The sequence below is a fragment of the Dendropsophus ebraccatus genome, chromosome 9 (genome assembly GCF_027789765.1).
Source record: "Dendropsophus ebraccatus isolate aDenEbr1 chromosome 9, aDenEbr1.pat, whole genome shotgun sequence".
Classification (NCBI taxonomy): Eukaryota; Metazoa; Chordata; class Amphibia; order Anura; family Hylidae; genus Dendropsophus; species Dendropsophus ebraccatus.
Genome location: NC_091462.1, coordinates 44,146,994 through 44,160,339, shown reverse-complemented (window position 1 = coordinate 44,160,339; position 13,346 = coordinate 44,146,994). Strand labels below are relative to the sequence as shown.

Sequence of the window (13,346 nt, the reverse complement as noted above, 5' to 3'; positions counted from 1 at the left end):
CATGAGGGTGGCATTGGGGAATACCTATGATTGAAGTTATCCATTCCTGATCCCACTCTGTACTCCCTACTAAACATGACATACATGTACTGTATGTGAAATATTGGTAAGGGGTTAAAGGAACTTTCTACATATTGTCTATGGATTAAACTCTGAAACAACACAATATCCTGTTAATTTAAGTCAAAGATACAGGAGTCTGCACTACTACCTGAAATATGAATATCAGGCAAGTATAAGGAGATATTCGGAGTGCTCAAATGTTTATATGACCCTTTAAATCAGGTGAAGCTTACTCTCGGAAGTCAAACTATTCCAATCGTAAGCGAATGAAATAAAGATATTCCAAGGGCACTCACCATTGCGGAAAAATGTGGCTGTTTATTCTCTTAATAGTCCAGAATACCTTGATATTCGCCACAGCCATTAGATGGACTATCAAGAGAATGAACAGTATCTAGTTACCTCCTAAGCTCCATCTAGTGGTGACAGTAAGCATGTTATCTTTAGGATCTATGTCTATGCAGGAGATTGGAGCTCCATATCCGAAAAGTGTAAAAATGTAGCACTGGCTGCTATTATGAATGTAAGTCATCATTCTACCTTGTAGAGGTCTGCTAAACCAAAGATTTCTCTCTAATATCTTCAGATAGTTGATCTAATCTGCTGTATTCTTGTCAACTGCCCTAACCTAATCCCCTAATTGTAGATTTATCGCTCTATTGGATACCAATTACAGAGATTCAAGATCAAGAAGAGTCTCTGTAACACACTGTCACGCTCGGCTTTTTCGAGATAGACTAACAAACTAGCAATTATTATCATCTAATCCCTATACTGTAAGAGCTGTCAGTGTACAGATACTACTGATCAAACAAAACAATCCATGGTGCCTTAATAACATGAGCGCTAGATACATAAAATTGTCAATATACTGTGTAATGTGGGGCTGATGTAAAGAGTGATCCGATAATTGGGCCATGTACAGTATTAGGAGCCATCTAACATTGATGATGATCAAAAGACCTCAGTACCCTGTAGGAGACTTTGCCATATGTTGATACTTTTCTATGATTATATAGTCTTCTCCTTTTACCATTGAAAAGCGAAAGATCATGTTCCAGTGGGGGTGTCACTACCTAATCACTATATTATTTGACCCTTGAAGGATTTTTTACATTGATAGTGGTACCCCTCAGTCACAGCTGAACACATACAGATACACAGATTCTGCTTCCTAAAAACGGCTGATTCGGTATACATATGAAACCATAGACACACATCACATTAAAGTGAACCTGTAATGACCCCCCCTGCCCCCCCCCCCCCCACCAAACTGCTGATACCATACCATCCAGGCTTTATCACAGTATGCCCAGTCCCGGGGTCTATTTGTCTCCTGGGGCCGGTATTCTGGCTAAAAGCAACTTTTTTCCATCAGTGCGGCAGGGCACTTTTTTGCATGCCAATGGGCTGGATGAAGGCAGGGAGAGAGGCAGTGGGAGCTTAAAGCACAGATGCTCTAGGCCCCGCCTCATGGACACTCTGCCTTACCGCCCTGCTGAAATAAAAGTTGGTTTTCGCCAGAACCGGACATGCAGTGATGAAGCTTGAAGTACTGATAGAACTGGTGGTTCGTAGGTGGCAACGGTTGGTACAGATTTACTTTAAATCACATCCAGCCAGGTACATCAAGGTTTGTGGCCTTAAGACTAAACAAAAAAGGTGTACTGTAACAAGTAATGTTTATGGCATATCCATAGGAACCCTCATGATTGGGAGAGCTGTGGTCCAGTGTCCTCCATTGCCCCTCCAAATCTGAGGCAAAATTGGAGGAGAAAGCCAGAGATTCCACTGGTAGTCTAAGCAGAGTGTCATAACCAGCTTAATTTCCTATACAGGTCTAGTTGTCTAGTTTAGTTGATCCCCAGGACTACCATGCCCAACAGAGCTGCTTTCCATTTCTTACCCTTTTACCCCAGGTATAGAGGAATAGCAAAGAGGAGCATCCAATGGATATGCCATATATGTTACCTGTGAGAATACTCTTATATCTTGCATTGTTTTACTTATAAAATGTGCAAATAGATGTCCTGCTGATCCTGACCCCTATAGTCAGGAAATCTTATTGTTTTTGCATTATATCAAAACATCAAAAGCGTCATTTTTTAATTAAATGCATGTATGGATTTAACACACTTGCAGCTTTTCCAGATTAACAAGTTCCCAGTCCCAATCACTTAGCAGAGCTGCAGAAAATGACATTTCTTACACATCAATGAACCATGGAATCACCATTCAATGGCTGGAAAGACTTACAGGTACCAGTATTTTCTAAATACGGCGCCAGGCAACAAATCGCTGAATTCTTATAGAGTACAGATCCTGCCGTGCCTTTGATCATTGATTCCTGTCTCAGACACACAAAATTAAGGATTTCAATATTTTCTTTTAAGCAAAATGAAGCTGCCGTCCTGGGGAACTGCTAATGCCAAGTCTGTGAACCCTCCCCTTATTTAATTACACGGTCCATTACCAGGTGGCTCCTGGCCAGATCTAGCTGCCAGAAAACAAATACTTTCCAGTCTGTATGTACAGATACTTTTAATACGATCCTGTGGCGTGGCGGCACCTTTAATTAAGGGAATGGCCTCAGGTAGGTAGCTCAGTGGCTCTGTTTTTCACCAGTTGTGCAAGGGTTAACATGGTACAATGATCTATGGTGCTTACTGTGGAAGCAGGCACTGAATGTGCAAATTCCAGGGTGAGCTCATCCTTCGCTATTTTCATCCGAATCCTGGTAATTACTCATCAAAATCTTTCATTATCTGCTAAATGTGGAGTTAAAAAACAACCAGATGCGGTTTTATGGTAGAATATACGAATATACGACTTCCCAAAAGGAAATGGCCGCAGGTAGCCGATCAGTTATTTTTTCATCTATGAAAGGGTTAGCATTGTATCATCGTCTATGTTGGGCAGTGAATGTGTCAACTTGGAGCATGAACTCATCCTTAGCTATTTCCATCTGAATCCGAATGATTACTCATGAATCTTTTTCAATATCTTCTAAAATTGGAGCTGCAATAACAGCCAGATGCGGTTTTCAGGGAAAGCGAGTATACAAGTTCCCAAAAGTCACTGGACTTATTTACAGCAGACAGGGGGAAACTGGAGAAGCAAGGGACAGAGAATCAGCGTGTCTGAAGCTAACAAGGTTTGGCTCCTGTAAGCTGCCTTTAGAACTTATGGGGCAGGTAGGAACAAAGTATATGTGAGAAAATTGTTTTAGCAGGGGAATGCATAGAAACTAATCGTTTAACATTGCCACTGCAATGGCTGGGAAGGGAACGGGCTCTGATACCAGCTGTTTAACCCTTAAGTCACTTGCAAACCATAGCATTTAGGTTTATAGGGATCCTTCTGTCTTCCTGTCTTCACCCCTTAAACATGCTCACGGGTTGCTAAAGGGTTGCCTTGCCATTCGAAAGTCGAACAAAGGCCCTACACTTTCTTACTTTTAGTGAGAATCAAGTTTTAGCCCTTAAAGGGGTTGTCCGGCGATAAAAAATTATTCACAGAATAACACACATTACAAAGTTATACAACTTTGTAATGTATGTTATGTCTGTGAATGGCCCCCTTCCCCGTGTTTCCCCCCACCCGTGTACCCGGAAGTGTGGTGCATTATACTCACTGCATCTCGTGTCGTGGCCGCGTCATCAGCCGCTCAGCCGCGATTGGCTGAGCACAGTTATGCTCAGCCAATCGCGGCTGAGCTTCGGATGACGCTGCAGAGGGCGGCTGGCACTCGGGAAGATCCGCCGGCCTCCCGAAGAAGACGTCACTGCTGAGGATCGGAGACCGTGGTCGGCACGTGACAGGTAATGTATAGCGCACCACACTTCCGGGTACACGGGTGGGGGTGGTGGGACACGGGGAAGGGGGCCATTCACAGACATAACATACATTACAAAGTTGTATAACTTTGTAATGTGTGTTATTCTGTGAATAATTTTTTATCGCCGGACAACCCCTTTAAAGGGAATCTGTCAGCACCCAGGCCCTACCTGAGGTGCTGACAGTGTGCTGTAGTTGGCAGTCCCCTGGTGAACATGGTACATTATTGTAAATTGTCCGTGCACTCTCAGGTTTCTTACTGTAATGAATAATCAAAGAAGAGTTTGGGCTTAGCGTTTGTGCGGCACTCTGGAACACCTCACCACTGCTTCTTGTGTCTCAAGTGCAGATCAGTCCTCTGTAGGCAGTTTATGTCTGAAAGACACTCAGATATAGTTGAATTTCGTAGCCCAATTGTGTTAGAGCTGTGGTCTAGGGGTAAATTACTTGTCTAGAGACCAACATTTTTTTTCTTATGTTTGATTTCCCAGACGGAAATGAAATATAGCAATATATTTTTACTTTTTCTCATTATTGCATAAAAAGGGGAAAAAACTGTTGCTTGTCTCTATATGTATGATTTACCCCTAGACCATATCTCCAACACATTGAGGCTAGGAGATTCAAATATATCTGAGTGTTTCTTTCAGAAATAAATTGCCTACAGAGGACTGACCTGCAATAAGAGACACTGGCTGACAGCTGAGGCTGGGCAGCAGATATTATTCATGAAGAAGAGGGGAAGGAGTGGTGAGTTGTGCTAAAGTGCGGCACAAACGCTCAACCACAACTCCTCTTTGACTCTTTATTACAGTAGAGAGACTCGAGATCCCCTCCACTGACAAATTACCAAAAGGTAACATGCTCACAAGGGGACTTCCAACTACATCACACTTTAATGATTCCCATTAATGGAGGATGGTACTCTAGTCCCCAGATAGCTCTGGGTTGTTGGCAGGGGCGTAGCTAGGATTCACGGGGCCCCATAGCAAAAAATTTAAGGGGTCCCCCTCCCCTACGCACAACACAAAGCACTGCGCTAATAACCCCTGACCTCTGCACATTTTACTTTCCTACTTGATTGCCAGCTGCAGTACAGAGGTCAGAGGTTATCAGTGCAGTGAAGCAGAGATCTCTGTCTTCTGCTTGTTAACCCCTTTTTTGTGTTGTAGCATGTAAGTAAACATTGAGTCACTTACACACTGCAGTACATAAGGGGTTAAGCAGAGGGACACACGCTCATACATTCTCCTCCGGGCCTCCCTCCTGCACGGGCCCCATAGCAACTGCCTACCCTGCCTCTATGGTAGCTACGCCACTGGTTGTTGGTGTCAGTCACTACATTCATGAGGGAGACCCTTTCTGTTCATGCTTTGGAGCCCCATCTCCCCATACATCCCCATCTAGGAATAAGATGTACAAACACATAGGCCTTTCAGTATTTATCTGTTCTTCCATTAGTTATACCATCTCAGTTAAAGGTTACATTTTTGGAAAAATAATAAAAATTGAACAATAAATAAAATCATATTCCAAAACTACAATAATACAGGGAAAATGTTATACAAATTCTGATTCTGATTAGAGTCAAGAGCAAAATAGGAAATAGTATAATGATGTGTCAGTAGGGTTGGCAGCTGTCACTGCTTTTTGACATTTCTTTTTGAACTCCCAAAGCATTCTATGCATCATAGTTCAAGAAGTTTAATAGCTGGGTTCCATAGCTAATCAATGAAAACCATCTTAAAGAGGTATACCTACATGATATAGCCATATAACATCCCATAAATAAATGAGTGATAGGTGTGACTGTCATTGCTAAGACCCTCACACACTGAATAAACAATATCAGATATTCACCAATTATGTGCAGCCATTCTCCCAACAGGACTTTGAATGGAAAGAAGAGTGCACATCTATGTGAGTAAGCGATGCTTTTTGCATTTTTGTGTGTGTGCGTGTGTGTGTGTGTGTGTGTATTGCTGACATGCCGAGGGTAGGCTTATATCAGATTACACAAGATCTTCCTGGGAGGATGTGGAATCCCTTGGACTGCCACAGGTTTGACTTGACTTGAGTCCAAGATATTCTCCCAATATCTTCTATAGAGGGATCTATACTAAGCTGCAGAGAATCCTCAGGTGGCATGGGGGGGGGGGGGGGGGGGGGGGGTCCATGCATTGGGGAAAAGTACTAGGAACTGGATGGGTAAGTACTTCATTGCTTTTTAGGCAACCTGGACCACTTATTATAAAGCCAACCCTGCCCAGAAAACCTCTTTATGGTGCGTTCACACCTACAGGATCTGCAGCTGATTTTCTGCAGCAGATTTCATTTAAATAACTGAACACAGCATCAAATCTGCTGCAGATCTGCTGCAGATCCTGTAGGTGTGAACGAACCTTAATGGTCAGGAAATAAGCCAGAGAGACAGACATGGCCAGGAACCATGTCCAACTTAGAAAGAGTAGTCAGAATAGTAGAAGGCCTTTGTACTTTAGGGAATGAGTTATGGAAAATGAATCCTATACAATCCTATCACTGCTTTGCACCACCTGCCTTAAAGGGGTTATCCAGCGCTACAAAAACATGGCCACTTTTCCCCCTACTGTTGTCTCCAAGTCAGGTGTGGTTTGCAATTAAGCTCCATTTACTTCAATGGAACTGAGTTTCAAAACCTCACCCAAACTGGAGACAACAGTAGGGGGAAAGTGGTCATGTTTTTGTAGCGCTGGTTAACCCCTTTAATTCCAGATGCCTGAAGCCTACTTTAAAGAATGGCAGGGCAGGACGCCAATGGCTCTCTACTCCTCCATAGTTTTAAGAGCTGAGGATGGGTTAAATGTGGTATTGCTGCCAGAGGCCCAGTGCAGGAGCACCATATTTCTATGGTTAAAGCAAAGTCCTTAAACCAACTAACTTCTGGTTTGGCAGTCTGGCCCACCCTAAGGCCATTGACATTTTTGCAGTTTCAATGGCTCCTACAGCAGCAGCAATGCCAGTTTAACTAAAGGTCGCTTTGCTATAAAAATATTTTGTCCTTTCCAAGTATGTCACAGGTGTCACCAAAAATATGCTTCAACTTTTCCCCAATTGTTCTTGTTATGAGCCAAACAACGTACTATAACATTTCTATCCATATTTATAAGTTAAAGTTCATCTTTTTCCAAGTACATGTTATGGTTGTGGACATATTCAGCAACACTTAAAGGGGTATTCCCAACATAAAATGCATTCACATTGTACCTGTTGTGAAAAATTCTTAAATAGATATTCCAAGATAAAATTACTTGTCCCCTATCCACAGGACAGAAGACAAGTCAGAGTTTGCGGGGGATGCGACCTCCATACATCCCGGAGATCTCTGTATTGGCCCACAGCCTCTTTTATTTTGAATAAAGCTGCAGGTACCGCATGTGACCCGTGGCTCTATTCATTCTTATCAGGCCGCTGGAGAGAGCTGAATACAACACTCGCCTCTTTCCGACGGCTCCATAGGAATTAATAGAGTCGCCAGGCAAGTGTTGTGCCTGCAGCTCTATTCAAAACAAAGGGGTTATGGGCCAATATGGATATTGCCAGGGGGGTATGGACTCCTCGCGATTTCTAACTTGTTCCCTATCCTGTGCATAGTCATTTTATCTTGGAATACCCCTTTAATCTTTGTGTACAATGTAACTTACTGAAAGAGGGTGTGTTGAATGATAGCCCATTTATATGATTTGTTTGAACCTTGTTTATCTTGGTGGTAAGACACACAACATGGTGGTCATGTTGTATAAAGTGCTAGAGAGCCCATTTTGTCATACAAGTAAAAGTGCCCCTGAGTCACAGGAACAAAGCAATTTTATATGGGAAATGAAAAAAGGCAAATCTGCACCTTCTCCCTGGCGTACGCCTCGGGCGGACATTTAATAAATGACCCCCTTCGTTTTCCAGTCAGTGCAGAGATACAGTTCCTGACAGTCCTAAATCTATGATCGTTTCTTTAACCAGATTTATTACAAATTTCATTATCTTTGCATGGACTATTGATTGATGGTAAAACATTAACAAGAGATATGCTTTAATAGTGTAAAAATTTCTTTAGTAAGATATTCTCAGGGTAATTAAATACCACAGTAAAAAGCTCTGCTGACTAAGGGGCCTATTCCACCGGACGATTATCATTCAGATTATCGTTAAATCGTTCGAATCAAAACGATAATCATTCATTTGAATAGCAGTTAACGACTAACGACCGAACGAGAAATCGTGGATCGTTTAATTAGATCTGGACCTATTTTTATCGTTGCTCGTTCGCAAATCGTTCGCATTGAATAAGAAGTCTTTCGGTCGTTCGCAGTAGTGACGAACGCAATAGCGATGACAAGACGACCACAAGAACGATCATAAGTAACGATTATCTTTCCATGTAAACGATATCAGGTCTTTCGTAATAGCGGTCGTTTGGATTGTTTATCGTTAACGATTATGCGAACGATTATCGTTCGGTGGAATAGGGCCCTTAGATTCATGATAGTTGCCATGGTTTTTCAGTGGGTGCAGATATAGGGAAAAAGCCAGGTAGTGGGAAAAATAGGCCTCTGATAAGTGCTGAAAGAGAAACATTGTGTTAACAAGATGTATTACTAGGTTCATTATCTTTGGATACAACATTGATTTATGAAAACATTCCTCAAGACAGCAATAGTTTCAGTTTTTTGGAATTTTGAAGTCAGAATTATTTTTGTATAAATAACTTTCGGAGGTATTATCAGGATTAGTAGTAAAGTAAACATCCAAGAGTTGGAGTCTTTACTTTCTGTTTAAAAGCATGAGACCAACAGAGAAGGAGAACAGCCAATAAATAACTATCTGTGTAGGAGAAATCATGGAATAAGATAGTCATGGAATACAAAATGTTATCTCAAGAATAGAGATGAGCGAATCTCAAGCACACTCGAGTTGTTCCAAACGAAAACTTTCATCATTTGATTTCCAGTGCCTGAGAAACTTAGATGCAGCCATAGGTAGTCCATTTCCCGAGCTCCTTGGGGCTGCATCCAACTTCTTCAGCCATTGCTAATCAAATGCAGAGAGTTCGGGTGCAGCTCCACCCGAGTGTGCTTGTGGTTAGCTCATCTCTACTCAAGACATTTAACAAAAAGAAGTAAATACTAATAAATAATATTGAAAAGAAAGTTTTGACCCTGTATTTTCCGATTAAACATCCAAAATTTTCCAGAAGTATTAAAGGGAACCCGTCACTATGAAAATGCTATCTAAGCGATCACATCGTATTACAGAGCAGATGCTGAGCAGATATAGATAGCAAGTAATTTATTGGTTGAAATCTCTGATGTTTCCATGCTAAAGAGTCCACAGCATTGATTGACACCGCCCACTGGACTCCTTAACACAGAATAATCTGGGATTTCAATCAATATGTTACAAGTTATACTGAATAATTTCCCACAAAGGTATATATTCAGCTCGGGTTCAGAAAGACCTGAGCATGCTTGAGTTACGCTGATCTCTAGAAACGCTTGATAGGTAGTGACTACATGACTACATGGGGTCACTGAAATAAATGGGACCCATGTCAGTCCATGCATGGATATGTCGGCACCCCAAGATTTTTCTGATTTATCCATGCATTGGCCAGCCAAATAGTGATATGAACTATCCAGTACAGACTGGAAGTTACAAAAACAGAGGAACTGAGCTCAGATACCTGCACGATGGTACATGGGGCAGTATGGCTTGATCAATTCATACACAAAATTCTGATGTGTTTTTTATTTAGCCTAGGGGTACTAGTATCAGCCATAGGTGTGAGGTGCAGCGCTTTTTCTTCCCTGAACCGCATTTTGTTTCTCTCTTTTCTCCGTGTTTTGCACTCCTCCTGATGAGACCCACATGACCGCAATTAGCAGGAGACACCTGAATGCTCATGGTTTTAATCCCTCCTGTCTTTTCCCATTCTGTCTGCAGCAGCTATTGTGAGCGCAATACCTCATCCAGACTTGTGCTGTTTGGGGGCGACCTTCTCCGCTGGCGGTGCTGGCCGGGTTCTGGTGTGGTGTTTTTGGGTCTGGTCCTGTGGCATGGGGGTCGCAGGGCCGTCCCATGGCCCCCGTTCCCTGACTGTGCACGCCTGCGGGGTTGGTAGCCACTGATTGGCACGGTGTGGACTTAGTTTAGGTACAGATGTGTATCAGATACCTGCACGATGGTACATGGGGCAGTATGGCTTGATCAATTCATACACAAAATTCTGATGTGTTTTTTATTTAGCCTAGGGGCACTAGTATCAGCCATAGGTGTGAGGTGCAGCGCTTTTTCTTCCCTGAACCGCATTGAGCTCACATGTTTTCAAAGTCCCAGCCACCTCTCTGTTCAGGTTCTGCCCAGATGTGGTGGTCAGGCAGGATGGGGGTTGGGAGACCCCATTCTGGGGATAGGCGCAGGTCCCAGGGGTTGGACCCACATCTATCAGACCTTTATGGCATATCCTGTGGATACTACATAAATGTCTGTGATGGGAATACCCCTTTGAAGAGTTGTTGGAATTAGTTTAAGCAGTATATGGTCTGGTCATTATCTCTGGGAATCTGCTTTGGCTCAGTGTTAACTCACATGGCTTTTTATGAGTCCCTGAAATGTCTTTTCTATACTCTTACCTCTATTCTATATTCATAGCCAAAGGACAGAGCAATTTTTCTTTGCTCAGATCATCCTGGCAGGCAGCATCTTGAACAAGTGCTTTGTATTGCAGGTGTTAAAACTCCAAGGACCCTTGTCAGATATCAGATGCAGACATCAGAGAAGAGAGAGCAAATTCTTGCTCTGGGTCCCAATGGTTATAAATCATAGGCTTTTGTGATTCTGACAGACTGCAATCCTAGATGCTTAGAGGAGGAACAGCAACCACTGGGGCCTGATCCTAACCCAAACACTGCTAATAGATGACCCAAATGAGATGTTATCAATGCTGCTTTGAGGCGTGCTGTCAAACATAGGGAATGCGTGTACTGATATACTCTGCCTAATATTTATGAACTGAGGTGTTTTGTCACAGAGAAGAATGTATCACTGGCGAAGAAGACTAAAGCCAACCAATAGCTGATAACACTATTTCAGTGAATGCACTAGCTGAAATAAACATTATAATTTAGAGGGACATTTATCAAGACTGGCGTACGTGTAACACCCAACCCCCATTCACTCCACAGAATTCCCTAAAAGGCACATGCCTCTTAGTGAATCCGGCGGGACCTGCGCTTGGCTCAGGAACTGCGCAAACACTTACACCTACTCTAGAGCAGGTGTTCATTTTTGCCTGGTTTACACCTACTCCAAATGAAAACCTTGATAAATGTGGTTTGGGAGGAGACCATGACTCCTCCCAACCAGGGGTGCTATGGGGCCTGCCACATTAAGGGGCCCCATGGCCTGCTCCTGCAATACACTGGGCCCCCTGAGCTGTTATCATTTGTAGCACCTGGTGGCCAAGTGGGCCTCCTGGGATCTGCAAATGTCCCTTTAACTGAAAGCACTCCTGATCAGCACTTGCAGTTATGCATTTATGACTACACTTGACGGCTTAGTGGTCAGTAGGGAATGAAGGGGGCCCCAATCAAAAGTTTGCTATGGAGCCCAGCCATTTCTAGTTACGCCCCTGCTCCCAACCTTACTGCTCCTTCCCTGACCATCAGGCGAGCAGGGCTTACGGTAGGCATACGCCATGGAGAAGGCCACAGTCTGTACCTTCTCCATGGCATGCGCCAGGGTGGCAGCTTTAGTAAACGTGCCCCTTATTATTCATGTGCAAATATAACACTGTTCCACATTTTTTTGTGTGTGACGTTTTGGGGCTTCCTTCTTTTTCTTTTTTCCTTCTTTAGGCTAAAGGTAAATGGATCTAAAATAAGCTGCAAGACTAGATTTTGCCAACTCAGGATGAAGTAAAGTAGATGCAGAAGGTACATGGTCTGTATTTGGCGTACTGGGTCTCCAGTATCTATTTTGCTTTGTCTGGTCTTTTTGATAGGTCCTGCTTATTTATTTCAAGCCTAAAGAAGAGCGTATGAAGCTGAAAATGCCACACACAGAAAAATAAAAAAAAATTGTATTGCAGTGTCATCTTTGTACATGGATAATAAAACTAATTAGTGATGCATTCCCCAATGCTTGGTTGCCGTCTGTTACACTATTAACTATGCATGTGCACTGCTGCTCCATCCTGAGGAACAAATGACCTCCGTTCCTGTGATTGGTGGGGGTCAGACCTTCACTAATCAAGAGAATGAAGGTCAATTCTTTTCAAGAATGAATGGAGCAGCATTGTGCATGCACACCTAACCCTTACTAATCATTCCCTGTTAGGCTTCGGAATATTGTTAAGACAGGTACACTTTAAAGGAAAAGTCTGGCAGGGGGGTAAAAAATCATTACGGGCAGGGGGTGGGTTGAATAAAAAAGAAGTCATAATCACCTGCCCCGGTTCCCGTACAGAGCCACGTCCCACCCCTGGAACCCACCACCTGTCTTCTGAGCTCCCCTCTGGCTACATCATGATTTGGCTGGCAGATAACTTGCTCAGCCAGTCCGTGAGTGGGGTGGTACACCACTTCAGTCATTGATTGGCTGAGCAGGCTGAATCCCACCCATCCATGACATTGAACTTGGGTCGTGATGTACCCAGAACACGGGAGAGGATGACAGTCATCGGGGTCAAGGAGCTCTGTGATGCAGCGCAGCGCAGGCTTGGGGAGCGTCAGGCATATTGGCTTTTTAAAATTTTCCCCCTAACCTGTGCCTGTAGTGATCCCCCCCCCTTTCCCCGCCGGGCTTCTCCTTTAACTTTCAGGGGACAGTTAATCTCTATTCTCGTGATCAAAAGGGGTCCCCCATATGTCACTGATATCCTTTCCCGTGGGTAGGGTATAATGTTAGATATTGAGATAACCCTTTGAGCAATTCCCTATCAAACATGCAGGGTCGTGAGGAATTTCAAATGATAATGCTTATAATTATATATCTGATAAAGAATGGATTAAGCAAATCCGTGAACTGATCCCTTAACCTTTATTCCACTGGAAAACGTCACAAAAATGAAAGTCCCTGGACCTCAGTGACACAGGAAAAAGGTTAGAGGGAAAATTGGCGAAACACTTTCAAAAGGATAGCAGCTGCAAGCGACAGAGAGGATGGAGAAGGTGACAGAGTTATCACCACACTCGGGAACACATGGAGAGCGTCGGGAGATGGTGACCTTCTAAGGCAGGTCAGCAGGGGCCATGGGAAGACAGGTGTGACATTGCTGTGTCACCATCCCTAATGTACAGTGTCACATGCTCCATACACAAACATGTGTGAGCGTCAGTAATGGTTTCCAGGCCCCTTCTATACACTTACTCAGATGGAGAGGAGGGGAAGGGGCTTTACTGACATGGCTGTAA

At 43.3% G+C, this 13,346-nt stretch overlaps 1 long non-coding RNA gene across 1 annotated transcript in view; it reads left to right on the top strand.

The window, feature by feature from the left end:
* Positions 1-3,090: 3,090 nt before the first annotated feature.
* LOC138802067 (uncharacterized) overlaps positions 3,091-13,346 on the top strand; it is a 66,898-nt gene continuing 56,642 nt past the window's right edge. The window contains exon 1 of the long non-coding RNA XR_011364675.1: positions 3,091-3,257. This is a non-coding gene — a long non-coding RNA (uncharacterized lncRNA). The remainder of the gene's footprint in view (positions 3,258-13,346) is intronic.